This window comes from Acanthopagrus latus, chromosome 19, assembly GCF_904848185.1.
Source record: "Acanthopagrus latus isolate v.2019 chromosome 19, fAcaLat1.1, whole genome shotgun sequence".
NCBI lineage: Eukaryota > Metazoa > Chordata > Actinopteri > Spariformes > Sparidae > Acanthopagrus > Acanthopagrus latus.
In genome coordinates, this window is record NC_051057.1 from 345,748 (window position 1) to 358,447 (window position 12,700).

Sequence of the window (12,700 nt, forward strand, 5' to 3'; positions counted from 1 at the left end):
GAGAGTTGTCGTTTTTCCTGAAATATTAAAAACATTCATTTTAAATATCTAAAGTGGAACAGTTAAACTTGCCAGTTGCCATGGATGTGAACATTCAGTGCTGACTTTCTACTGATTTGTGTCCAGCCAATATAGTATGTAGCCTACAGAAGCTTTGTAAGCTGGTGCTGGGGCTTTCTGGGGTGGAAAGTGAGAGCTGTGCTGCAGAGTTCCCTCACGCTGAAGGACAGCATGTTAGGTTCAGTCCTGTCATTGATTGAACCTTGGCACGTAACTGGCTATAACGTCCAGCTTGTTGGGTCTTTCATACTGAGCCGAGAGGTCTTCAGGGATTGTAAGTTTCAGCACCTCGTTCACATATGGGCCAGGGTCCTGGAAAACCTTCTCGAAGATCAGGTCCAACAGTGCATCAACGTAGTCTGCAGTGCAATAAACAAAAATTACAAGAAACAATGTTTACAAGAAAATGCACTAGAACCAAAAAGCCTTGTGCTGCAGTGCTGTCAAGTGTCTCTTCGTATTTCTCCTAATTTATACATTCTCCTTATTTATTATTTTGAAAACCATCAAAAAAATAATTCAGATTGTATTTGTGTTTATTTTCAACCGTTTGTGTTATTGCCTGTGTGTCCATCTTTAATTTTTATTCGTGGGGTTCAAATAAAAGATTGTAAAACTTACAGAATGTTGGCTCTGCTTTCACAGGCTTTGCAGTTCATTCTCCATGCTTAGATTTGGGGAAGTTGACTGTACAGAAGCTCTCCACCTGTAGATGTTGCCTGTGGTCAGTCAGTATTTTCATTGTAATGCAGGGCAGCCAGGTAGAGTCTTGGGTGGAAAAACAGTGCTTTAAAAATCATAGTATACACACTAAACTATAATCAGCTAAATAGATAGAGATGTTTTATGTCCACCAATCCATATTCATAACAGAGTAAAACAAAATTACATATTAGAGTAACATAGTGACTAACATTACATCATATGCTTTTGTTCAACAAACCTGTGCTTCTGAAGTGAGGCCGGAGAGTTCTCATGGAAAGCTGTGTGCCAACCGTGCATTTCACTGGTTGGTCTATCTGGCAGGCAACATGATGCACTACAGACTGCTGTACAGATGTGCTTGGCTAAACACAAAAGGAAGGAATATGTTGTGTCTGTTTCTCATGTTATATGAAACAAAGCTATGTAGACAGAAATGATGATTAAAACAATCCATTTGATAAGGCAAATTCTGGCAAATCATAATCCAAGCAAACCCATGCAAATTCCTCATTTCACATTAGATTTAGTAAGTGAGCAATCCATATTGTGTCCATTTTCTGTGTCCATGCCTTCATATAACTAACGTTAATCGTAGCACAGCAGACAGGTAACCCCTGTCTCAGGCTCCAAAGCAAAGTAATGATTGCTTGACTGCAGATAAAGTTTTGGTACTGTCAGATCAGGTCTCTCGTACCGGCAGCTAACACTACACACGTAGTTACGTGTATATCAAACACAAAAGAAGTCGTTCGACTGCCAAGGTGCTCCTGGGCATCTAACACACTGTCCTTTAGCCTTTAGCACAACATGCTAATTGACGTAACGTAGCTCACTGGCATTTCATACCGTCCTCTCTGGGTGTTCACGGCGGAACATTAGCTCTCCGTCCGCGAACAACTGAGACAATTTCACACTGTCTGATCGGCTGTGAGCATGTGGAGGAGACGGTTTCCCATGCGTGTACATGTTGAAACAGTAGCTGTAGTAACTGAGAAGTTGTCCGCAGACGATGAGCTAGCTAGCGCTGCTCGGCCGTGAACATGACGATGGCTAGCTCGCGCTGTTCACGGCCGAGCAGCGCTAGCTAGCTCGTTGTCCGTGGACAACTGAGACAATTTCACACCGTCTGATCGGCTGTGAGCATGTGGAGGAGACAGTTTCCCATGCGTGTTCATGACGAACAGTAGCTGTAGTAACTGAGAAGTTGTCCGCAGACGATGAGCTAGCTAGCGCTGCTCGGCCGTGAACATGACGATGGCTAGCTCGCGCTGTTCACGGCCGAGCAGCGCTAGCTAGCTCGTCGTCCGTGGACAACACTTCAGTGGTTCACCGGCCGGTTAGAAGCGATCAAATCTCAATATCCCAATTCAATTTCTCAGTTCACTCTTATGAGTGCTGATATGACAAATCAAGGTTTGGCAACATTAACATTACCGTGAATCCTAAGACCAGTAAGCCACTGTTGTAACGTTAGCTCAGCGTCATATTTACATCACCAGTTAGCGTTAGCTCATGTGCTAAACAGCCAAAGTAACACAAACAACACTGTTTTTAAAAATACTTAACAGTTTCTTCTTCTGTGGCGTTGCCACGGACAGTGGGTATAGATCCATCTTAGAGGAACAATTTTGTTTCCAGTCCAGCCTGATACTGACCCTGGTTGCTGGAACAGTCCGGTGTGAAGTGACTGGCACAAACAACAACGCTTTTGCTCAGTGAAGCTGGGACGTTTCCCTGAAAAATAAAATTTAGCCACTTTGCTCTGATATCCTCTTTGGTAGGGAGGCGATGTAGGGAAACATGAGTGTCCGTGCATCTGACGACAGAGCAGGAGTGCTTGGCTTTCGGATTGCACATGGTTGCGGTCAGGCTGCCGCATACAAGTGAAGCGAGAAAATGGCGGATTCTCCTTCAGGTAGCTGGAGTAATACGGGAGGAGATATCCAGCGTGAGGGCGGGAGCATTCAAATCACCCGCACTGTTACGTAAGTGTGTGGGTGAAATCCAAATGGCTCTTTTAGAGACACATTTCCTGACTCCGCCTATTTACAAAACATTGACGTAGAGGTCCTAAATCACTCTTAAGGGGTCGGGAGGCACTCCGGATATGCAATTATACATAGTAAAGCAAGGAAAAAGTGGGTTTTGCATAATATGTCCCCTTTAAATCTCCTTTACTTCTCTGCTGCTGGGTTGACATCTGAAGTGGAGAGTGAGACAAGAATTAGTTCAAAATCATCACGTAAACATTTGAAGAGAAAACAGTATTACTTCCCTTATTGTTGCTGCAGTCATCTGGAGGTCTTCTTCCCGTAGTCTGTATAAATGTTGCCAGATTTGAAAGACATCAATTAGTTACAGATTTCAAAGGCTGATGGAAACATTTGAAGTGAAAGTTGAGAATTAAAGGAAACATCACTTACATTATTGTTGCTGCAGTCCTCTGGAGGTCTTCTTCCTGTAGCCTGTATAAATGTTTTGCAGATTTAAAAGACATGAATTAGTTACAGATTTCAAAGACTGATGTAAACATCTGAAGTGAAAGCTGAGAATTTGATGAAATATTACTTCCCTTATTTTCTTCTGGGTTGTTGTCTTCACTGGAGAGAGGGTCCTTCTCACTGGATCATCCTAGAAAGACAATGACATCATCATTGAGTTAAATCACTCAATGAAAGTGGATCACTTTAAAAAAAAAAAAAAAAAAAAGAGAGACATACTTACTTTGTTATGCACCTGGTTTGACATGCAGCTTGGTCTGCATCTCAACTGACGTTCAGCTTCCTCCCTGACACTCCTACACTATATTAGCAAAGATTAGCATAGCTAATGTAGTGACAAAAACCCAGCAGAAAAAAAACAAAACAAACAAAAAAAACACACAATAAAAAATACAATTACATTAATTAATTACATGATAACTTACGTAAGCTTAGCTTAGCTCATGTAATTCTTACATGAGCTTAGCTATTACATTGCAGCTTACATTATATCTTACACATGCCATTCTCATCTAAATAGATGAGAACAACATAGTTAAGATTTTACAAACAAACGTCAATAAATACATGATAAATATATTAAAAAATGTTTAAAGGCATTCACAAAATTATTCATTACAAAACATTTAACACACTGGCCCAGTCGTTTTCATCATCTCAAGAGATAAGGACATGAAAAAAGTTGCTGACCCCATTCTGAAACAAACAAATACATACATACATACATACATACATACATACATAAATACAATAGCACAATACAATTAAACTATTTCCAGCCAAGACATGCCACTGCAACAACATACATATGAAAAACAATTACATAAGACTAAACACACTAAAAGACTAAACAAGACTAAATCCTGAAATAAATGACATCAATTACTAGTGAGCACAGTGAGTGCTGCGAGTGGTGCGAGTGAAAATGATTATCCAAGCAAGCCCCCTGGTACCCGCCTAACTCCAAACTAAACCTAACTATCTTGTGAGATGTGCCGGGCTCGAGGCTTCTTTAAAGCAAAACTTCAGTAAACCTCAGCCATATGACCAAGGCCCTGAAATGCTCGCCCCCACCAGAGAAACATATCTCCACCCAGGATTGCCTCGAAAATAAAAAGGAAAATTAACAAATAGTACACAGATGGACGGACAGATTGCTCTACCCAGCTGGCACACTCCCTAACTAACCAGGGAGAACAACCTGAAATCAGAAACACTTGGATGCTATACTCACCCGGAGAAGACCACAGCTCCAGGTACACTGTAAAAACGTGGCACAACAGGTCTTGGATATAAAAGCTGGAGATAAGTCATTGGTCAGTCAAAATACAATAAACTGGACTGTGGTAACTGTAACACGTTTGGAGAACACCTGATTTAAGACATTTATCGGGATGTGAAATATAAATGTGGTCAATCAGTGTGTTTTTTTCGGTTGTCGAATTTGCTACTAATTGAGTGTAACCTCTGGACTGAAAGAAATCTTTGATACTTTAAAATCGCCACAAACAATGATGGGCTGGTGATTTAACATGTCCAATGAGTCCAAGAGGTTTTTCAAGTTTTGGAGAAAGATTCCCAGTTGAAAAAGGTTTGTACACAGTCGCTATTAGCACTTTGACTAATAAGGACAACAAACTCCACATCAGTGACCTGTTGCATGTACCTGCGAGGCTCTGCTTGCACAGTGTCTCTACAGTACATCGCAACTCCACCTCCCTCTTTTTTGGCCATGTTCACACGGCTGTTGTAAGACAGCTGTCTGCTACGTGTGAACATGGCGTACCGCTCCAATTGAACATTTTCAGCTACAGAGGACCCTGACAAACGTGTCTCTGTAAGGCAAAGCACATCTGCTCGTGATGTGCTTTCAGGTCCAACACGTGACATGGCAGACCCTGCGTGTTGTGGTGGACAATTGTCAAAACCTTTGGAGATCAATGGTCTACAGCTCTGGAAAGATGCATGAGGCATACTTTCCAGGGCATTTTTTTCTCATCAAAGTCAAGGATGGTGAGACCTTGAAGCGAGGTTGTGCAGCTGAGCGCGACGTATGCCATACCAGGTTCAAAAAACATGCTTCAGACACACAACCGCTGATGGCATAGTCATTCTTTGTGTGCCACACAAGCAAAAGCTAATTTCACAGGGAACTGCCGGCGAACAACCCCTTTCTTGTCACTTAGGTTCTCCTCAGATCTTTCGATGTACACCGAGTCATCTGAGGGACCTAAGATTTTTTTGCGGTATCTCTGTTCTGCTGTAGGATTGTCCAGCAGGAGTCCAATCATCTTCACGCCTTCCGGTTCTCTAATTACAATGTTAGAAATGGTTCCAAATGTACTGTTCACAAGGCCATCTTCCACATCTAAATTTCGGATCAACATAACGCATACTCCTTGAGCAGCCATTATGTTGTCGGGGAAATCTCGCTTGTGTCCTTTAATTTCCCCAGACACAAACGTCATGCAGCCAGTTCTGGGGTCTTTTTGAAAATCACGAGCTGCAATGCCAATCCCATCCTTGCAGGAAGCAGTTACGATGTCGGCGTTGTGACGGTCTACTTCTTTGTTTGTGGCGTAGATGTGTAGACTCAGTGCTGGGCAATGCTGACTATTAGCCACTGTATGTGAAAGCAAGAGCATGTCCTCATCTAACAACAAATCTTACTTTTACTTCACCCTGAGACGGTTCAAGAGTTCAGCAAAAGCTCAATCGTCTTGTCGCATGATCTCTGTCAGGGTGACCATTTTGAAGTTATCCTTCCAGAAATAAAACTCAGTCTCCTCATACACACACAGTGGCTTTGCTTTACCAAGGGGTGGCAGTTGATAAAAATCACCTACAGCAAGGACAGACATGCCTCCAAATGGCTTCCGATTACCCCGATCTGCTGAAATCGCCAATGCCCGTAGGCAAATAGCCCTTCAGAGACCATGGATATCTCATCGATGATGAGAATCTCAGCATTCGCCAGTGTTGCTCTGACTTCATCAAGTGCATTCCCAAGACCTTGATGGCTTCAACCCTGGTAATTTGAGAATGGAGTGCAACATGTTGCCTGATATGTTAAATGCTGCTGTACCTGTGAATGCGGTCAGCAGCACTGCGGGTTGGGACATGTCTGTATGGTCCCGAAATCTTGGGAGCTCACGCAGAATTCTCGTTGCCTCGTGGTGAATGCACTTAATCACATGCGATTTGCCACATCCAGCCCCTCCCGACAGGAAGTAATAAAATGGTTCTGGATTGTAGCCCCAAACTAGTTCAAACTAGTTCAGACTTTGGTACATTTTCCTAACAAAGTCTGGACTCAACTCTTTATTTATTCAAGGCATAGAGCTCCCCTTATCCTTAGTGCCGAATTCTGGGACATCTTCACCGTTTTGCTCCTGATCATGAGGTTCACATTTAGCCAGGCACTCCAGCCGGTCAACTTCAGCTTCAGGCGCAAGAGTTCCAGGCATTTATGAGAGGACCGCACACCTGAAGCTGTTGAAACGCAGCTTCCATGTTTTTTCCTTGGCCCTCATAACGTTTTTTGTTGTGCCTCACTATTTCGTCTCATACCCTACTTCTCGCTACACTTATAAAACTCTTCATAAGTGAGGTACACTTTATCTCTCAGATTGGCGTCGGATCGATGTGGGAGATAAAGTTTCAGCAATCTTCTATAAAACTCTGGAGTTTTTTCCTCAGTGAAGCGAGTAAATCTAATGATTGCTGGTTTTCCCATGGTTCTCTTTTGAATAAATCCTTGATCATTCAACAATGGAATGGCATTCGGGCTTTCTGTTTTCTGGCCATAGACTACCCTGTAGTCTGACGCGAACTCGGCCAGGCACATGCGTTAAAACTCTCGAGTGAGAGGTCTGTTGACATATTTTTCAGGCAACCCCGACATCCATACATCCACTCACTGATCGGGGTTCCATTCTTTCCAGTCTACTCATAGGGTGACTCATTTTCAGACCTTCCTCGTCAGTCTGAATAAACACCACGGATCAGGAGCACTTCTTGAGGCGTAAGCTGCAGGTACAGGCTACAGCCTCTTGAGCGCTGACCTCTGTGTTTAGAGTAGGCCTGCATAATTTGTTTTATTTCGTTGCGCTTGTTAACATCAGATGTCTTAACATCTTTGATGACGTTCTGAAGGAATTCCATCATCTCATGCTCCGATTTCGCTACACATGACATCAAGTACATGATGCAGCTGTGGTCGTCTATGACGTACTGGATGTCCATGTTTGCGTCCCACGCTCTAAGCAAATCAGGATTGTAGGCATTAACCCAACAATCATTTGGATGGCGCCTCAGCATCACGATATGGGTGTTTGCCAGGTGCTGCGTGGTATTGCCCGTAAGTTAAGTTGCACTGGCAAAACAAGTCTGTCAAACTGCTGAACGAAGCGCCTGGATCCATAAGCAGATCTCTAACTGGTTGGAGCGTTTGTTTAGCCAATTTTTGCATTTCTGCGAGGGCCCTTTTCTGCTCCGCTATTTGCGCTTCGAAGTCTGCATCGTCTTGATCCTCTTTTTGGTGGCAATTAATAGTGGGGGGCCTGGTGATGAATGTTTTATCCATTGGTAGTTTTGGAAAGTCGAACCTGCAGGTTACATTTCCCTTCTTACAGGACTTTGAATGTTTCCTGCTGTGCACCTGAACCTCTGACACTATTTTGTGGAGTTCCGGATCTGTGTCAGGGTCGGGCATTTTGCAACTAATGTATCTATCTATAAATTCCATGACATGTCTTTCGGGGTCCTCTTCAAATTTAGGTGAATCTTTTATCCAAATGAGCATGTCGATGTGCGGGCTTCCCCTGGCTTGGTACTCAACGCGATAAAAATAATCTTCTACTTCACCAATCAGCTGTGAAGGAGAGAGGATGAGGTTCGTCATGAGAGCCTCTACTCTCTTTTCAAACATGCGCATTACTGTGATGGGGTTACTTCTCAGAATGTCACATTTTGTTTTCCCAATCTAAATCTGAAAACAGCCCTTGTTCACCTTGCTGAGCTTTGATGGCCTCTATGAACTCAGGCCATCTCATCTCAGCAGCAGAGAAGGTGGCAAAAAATGTTGGTTTTCCAATTTGACGAACCATGGCGTGCACATCTTTAAGCGCTTTATTCCAATAGGCTGGAGTGCCTCTAAGAGGCTGCATGAACCTGGTTGCATCTTGGCTCATGATGAGCCGTTCTACCTCATCCTTGTCCTGGAGCATGACATTGTTAATCCTACGGCCGTCTTTCATTTTCGACTTTCCATTTGTATAGACATACTATTTGTCGCGAGGTGAGTCTCTGTAACAAACTGCGCAAAGAAAAGATAACTCTGGTCACTTGCAAAATGCGTATCTGCAGCAGAGAGTGTAGAATTAAAGTAGAGGCTTGGGGACAAGGAGACTGTTCTAGCTTCATCTAATGTGTTCTCTCCTGTCGGAAATTGTACAGGAAAAGCCATGGCCTCCAACTTTGCTATGGTGAAAAAACCAACCGGTTTGTTGCCTTGCGCGGGTGCAACGCTAAATACTCCGTCACCATATGAAAGGATTTCCTGTGCAATGTCGGGGGGCTGCATGCAAGTGTCCAGGGAGAGGCGCCATGAAATGAAACAAATTATGCAGCCCTACTCTAAACACAGAGAGGTCAGCGCTCAAGAGGCTGTAGCCCGTATCTGCAGCTTACGCCTCAAGAAGTGCTCCCGATCCGTGGTGTTCATTCGTCGCTTCCACCTCTGGTGGAACGCACACAACAGCTCTGTGGACTGCTCTCTGTTGGCCTTTTGGCAGAGCAACAATTCTTGCAAATGGCAAGATTTTTGCAATCAGCTGCCTCTCAAGCACATTAAGTGCAGCCAATTCTGGGGGGATGGGCGCCAACTCCAAATTGTTTATGACTGCCATGGGTGATATGCATCCTCTGCTAAGGTGGCTGTCGCAGGTGTAGCATATCCACTCATGCAGTCTTTCTTGTGGCACAGAGCAAGGGGTAGAGCAGTCACTGAAACAAAAGTGAACATAGTTTCCTGTCAAGCATGCTGCTGCGACTTTTGTGTGTTTACAATATTTTTGTCTTTTGCATTCTTTGACCTGATTAGGAAACATGGTTCTGTTACAAACTGTACAAATGTATGTGGGTCCATGTCTAATGGACTCACAAAAGACAGCTATGGCTGATTCCAAAACCGGATCAATCAGGGGCTGGGGGCGGTGGGGCACAATTTGTCTGTATTTTCTCCTGATTCTAAGCGCTCTCTGCATCTTGTAAAATGTGCTAAAGGCAGCATTTGTGGCCAATTTGGTTCCTCTCCGCTGGTTAAAAAGTTGATTAAAACGACGTCTAAATTCCAGATCGCTGTGATATCTGAGATTGAAATCTTGCTTTTTCTTTTGGCTATAGCTTTGATCCGTATTGTATCTCTGAGACATGACAAATTTTTGTCTGCTCTGAAACACTGCATCTGACTGGGATCTGTCTCGAATGTGTTTCTTTTGAGTGGTGCGGAACGTGAAATCCTTCCTTGTATCTTTCTCGAATGTGTTTCTTTTGAGTGGTGCGGAACGTGGCATCCTTCCTTGTATCTATGTCGAGTGTGTTTCTACTGTCTGGTGCGGAACGTGGCATCTTCCTTGTATCTATCTCGAATGTGTTTCTTTTGAGTGGTGCAGAACGTGGCATCCACCTTGTATCTATCTCAAATGTGTTTCTTTTGAGTGGTGCGGAACGTGGCATCCTTCCTTGTATCTATCTCAAATGTGTTTCTTTTGAGTGGTGCAGAACGTGGCATCCTTCCTTGTATCTATCTCGATTGTGTTACTACTGTCTGGTGCGGAACGTGGCATCCTTCCTTGTATCTATCTCGAATGTGTTTCTTTTGAGTGGTGCGGAACATGGCATCCTTCCTTGTATCTAGCTTGAATGTGTTTCTTTTGAGTGATGTGGAACGTGGCATCTTCCTTGTATCTATCTTGAATGTGTTTCTACTGTCTGGTGCGGAACGTGGCATCTTCCTTGTATCTATCTCGAATGAGTTTCTGTGGCATCTTCCTTGTATCTATCTCGACTGTGTTTCTACTGTCTGGTGCGGAACGTGGCATCTTCCTTGTATCTATCTTGAATGTGTTTCTTTTGAGTGGTGCAGAACGTGGAATCCTTCCTTGTATCCATCTCGAATGTGTTTCCTTTGAGTGGTGCGGAACGTGGCATCCTGCTTGTATCTGTCTCGAATGTGTTTTTGTGGCATCTTCCTTGTATCTACCTCGAATGTGTTTCTGCGGCATCCTTCCTTGTATCTATCTCGAATGTGTTTCTTTTGAGTGGTGCGGAACGTGGCATCTTCCTTATATCTATCTCGAATGTTTCTACTGTCTGGTGCTGAACGTGGCATTTTCCTTGTATCTATCTCGAATGTGTTTCTTTGAGTGGTGCGGAACGTGGCATCTTCCTTATATCTATCTCGAATGTTTCTGCTGTCTGGTGCTGAACGTGGCATTTTCCTTGTATCTATCTCGAATGTGTTTCTTTGAGTGGTGCGTAACGTGGCATCCTTCCATGTATCTATCTCGAATGTGTTTCTACTGTCTGGTGTGGAACGTGGCATCTTCCTTGTATCTATCGCGAATGTGTTTCTTTTGAGTGGTGCGGAATGTGGCATCCTCCTTGTATCTATCTCAAATGCGTTTCTACTGTCTGGTGCGGAACGTGGCATCTTCCTTGTATCTATCTCGAATGAGTTTCTGTGGCATCTTCCTTGTATCTATTTCGAATGTGTTTCTACTGTCTGGTGCGGAACGTGGCATCTTCCTTGTATCCATCTTGAATGTGTTTCTTTTGAGTGGTGCGGAACGTGGCATCCTCCCTTGTATCCATGTCGAATGTGTTTCTTTTGAGTGGTGCGGAACGTGGCATCCTTCCTTGTATCTATCTCGAATGTGTTTCTTTTGAGTGGTGCAGAACGTGGCATCCTTCCTTGTATCTATCTCGATTGTGTTACTACTGTCTGGTGCGGAACGTGGCATCCTTCCTTGTATCTATCTCGAATGTGTTTCTACTGTCTGGTGCGGAACATGGCACCTTCTTTGTATCTATCTCGAATGTGTTTCTACTGTCTGGTGCGGAACGTGGCATCTTCCTTGTATCTATCTCGAATGAGTTTCTGTGGCATCTTCCTTGTATCTATCTTGAATGTGTTTCTACTGTCTGGTGCAGAACGTGGCATTTTCCTTGTATCTATCTCGAATGTGTTTCTTTGAGTGGTGCGTAACGTGGCATCCTTCCATGTATCTATCTCGAATGTGTTTCTACTGTCTGGTGTGGAACGTGGCATCTTCCTTGTATCTATCTCGAATGTGTTTCTTTTGAGTGGTGCGGAATGTGGCATCCTCCTTGTATCTATCTCAAATGCGTTTCTACTGTCTGGTGCGGAACGTGGCATCTTCCTTGTATCTATCTCGAATGAGTTTCTGTGGCATCTTCCTTGTATCTATTTCGAATGTGTTTCTACTGTCTGGTGCGGAACGTGGCATCTTCCTTGTATCCATCTTGAATGTGTTTCTTTTGAGTGGTGCGGAACGTGGCATCCTCCCTTGTATCCATCTCGAATGTGTTTCTTTTGAGTGGTGCGGAACGTGGCATCCTTCCTTGTATCTATCTCGAATGTGTTTCTTTTGAGTGGTGCAGAACGTGGCATCCTTCCTTGTATCTATCTCGATTGTGTTACTACTGTCTGGTGCGGAACGTGGCATCCTTCCTTGTATCTATCTCGAATGTGTTTCTACTGTCTGGTGCGGAACATGGCACCTTCCTTGTATCTATCTCGAATGTGTTTCTACTGTCTAGTGCGGAACGTGGCATCTTCCTTGTATCTATCTCGAATGAGTTTCTGTGGCATCTTCCTTGTATCTATCTTGAATGTGTTTCTACTGTCTGGTGCGGAACGTGGCATCTTCCTTGTATCTATCTCGAATGTGTTTCTTTTGAGTGGTGCAGAACGTGGCATCCTTCCATGTATCTATCTCGAATGTGTTTCTACTGTCTGGTGTGGAACGTGGCATCCTTCTTGTATCTATCTCAAATGCGTCTCTACTGTCTGGTGTGGAACGTGGCATCTTCCTTGTATCTATCTCGAATGTGTTTCTTTTGAGTGGTGCGGAACGTGGCATCCTCCTTGTATCTATCTCAAATGCGTTTCTACTGTCTGGTGCGGAACGTGGCATCTTCCTTGTATCTATCTCGAATGAGTTTCTGTGGCATCTTCCTTGTATCTATCTCGAATGTGTTTCTACTGTCTGGTGCGGAACGTGGCATCTTCCTTGTATCCATCTTGAATGTGTTTCTTTTGAGTGGTGCAGAACGTGGAATCTTCCTTGTATCTATCTTGAATGTGTTTCTTTTGAGTGGTGCGGAACGTGGCATCCTTCCTTGTATCT

At 43.7% G+C, this 12,700-nt stretch overlaps 1 protein-coding gene across 11 annotated transcripts in view; it reads right to left on the reverse strand.

Moving 5' to 3' along the window:
• Positions 1–1,068: 1,068 nt before the first annotated feature.
• LOC119008785 (proline-rich receptor-like protein kinase PERK10) overlaps positions 1,069–12,700 on the reverse strand; it is a 34,583-nt gene continuing 22,951 nt past the window's right edge. For 7 of the 11 annotated variants that reach the window (XM_037079460.1, XM_037079459.1, XM_037079457.1 and 4 more), the window contains 3 exons: positions 3,490–4,527; positions 3,189–3,396; positions 2,019–3,082 (listed from right to left, as the gene is read on the reverse strand). The gene's annotated coding sequence lies outside the window, so the exon portion shown is untranslated. Of the gene's footprint in view, positions 1,128–2,018; positions 3,083–3,188; positions 3,397–3,489; positions 4,528–8,975; positions 9,273–12,700 lie in introns of those variants that run through there. The other 4 variants (XM_037079463.1, XM_037079461.1, XM_037079464.1 and 1 more) reach the window with 4 other exon arrangements.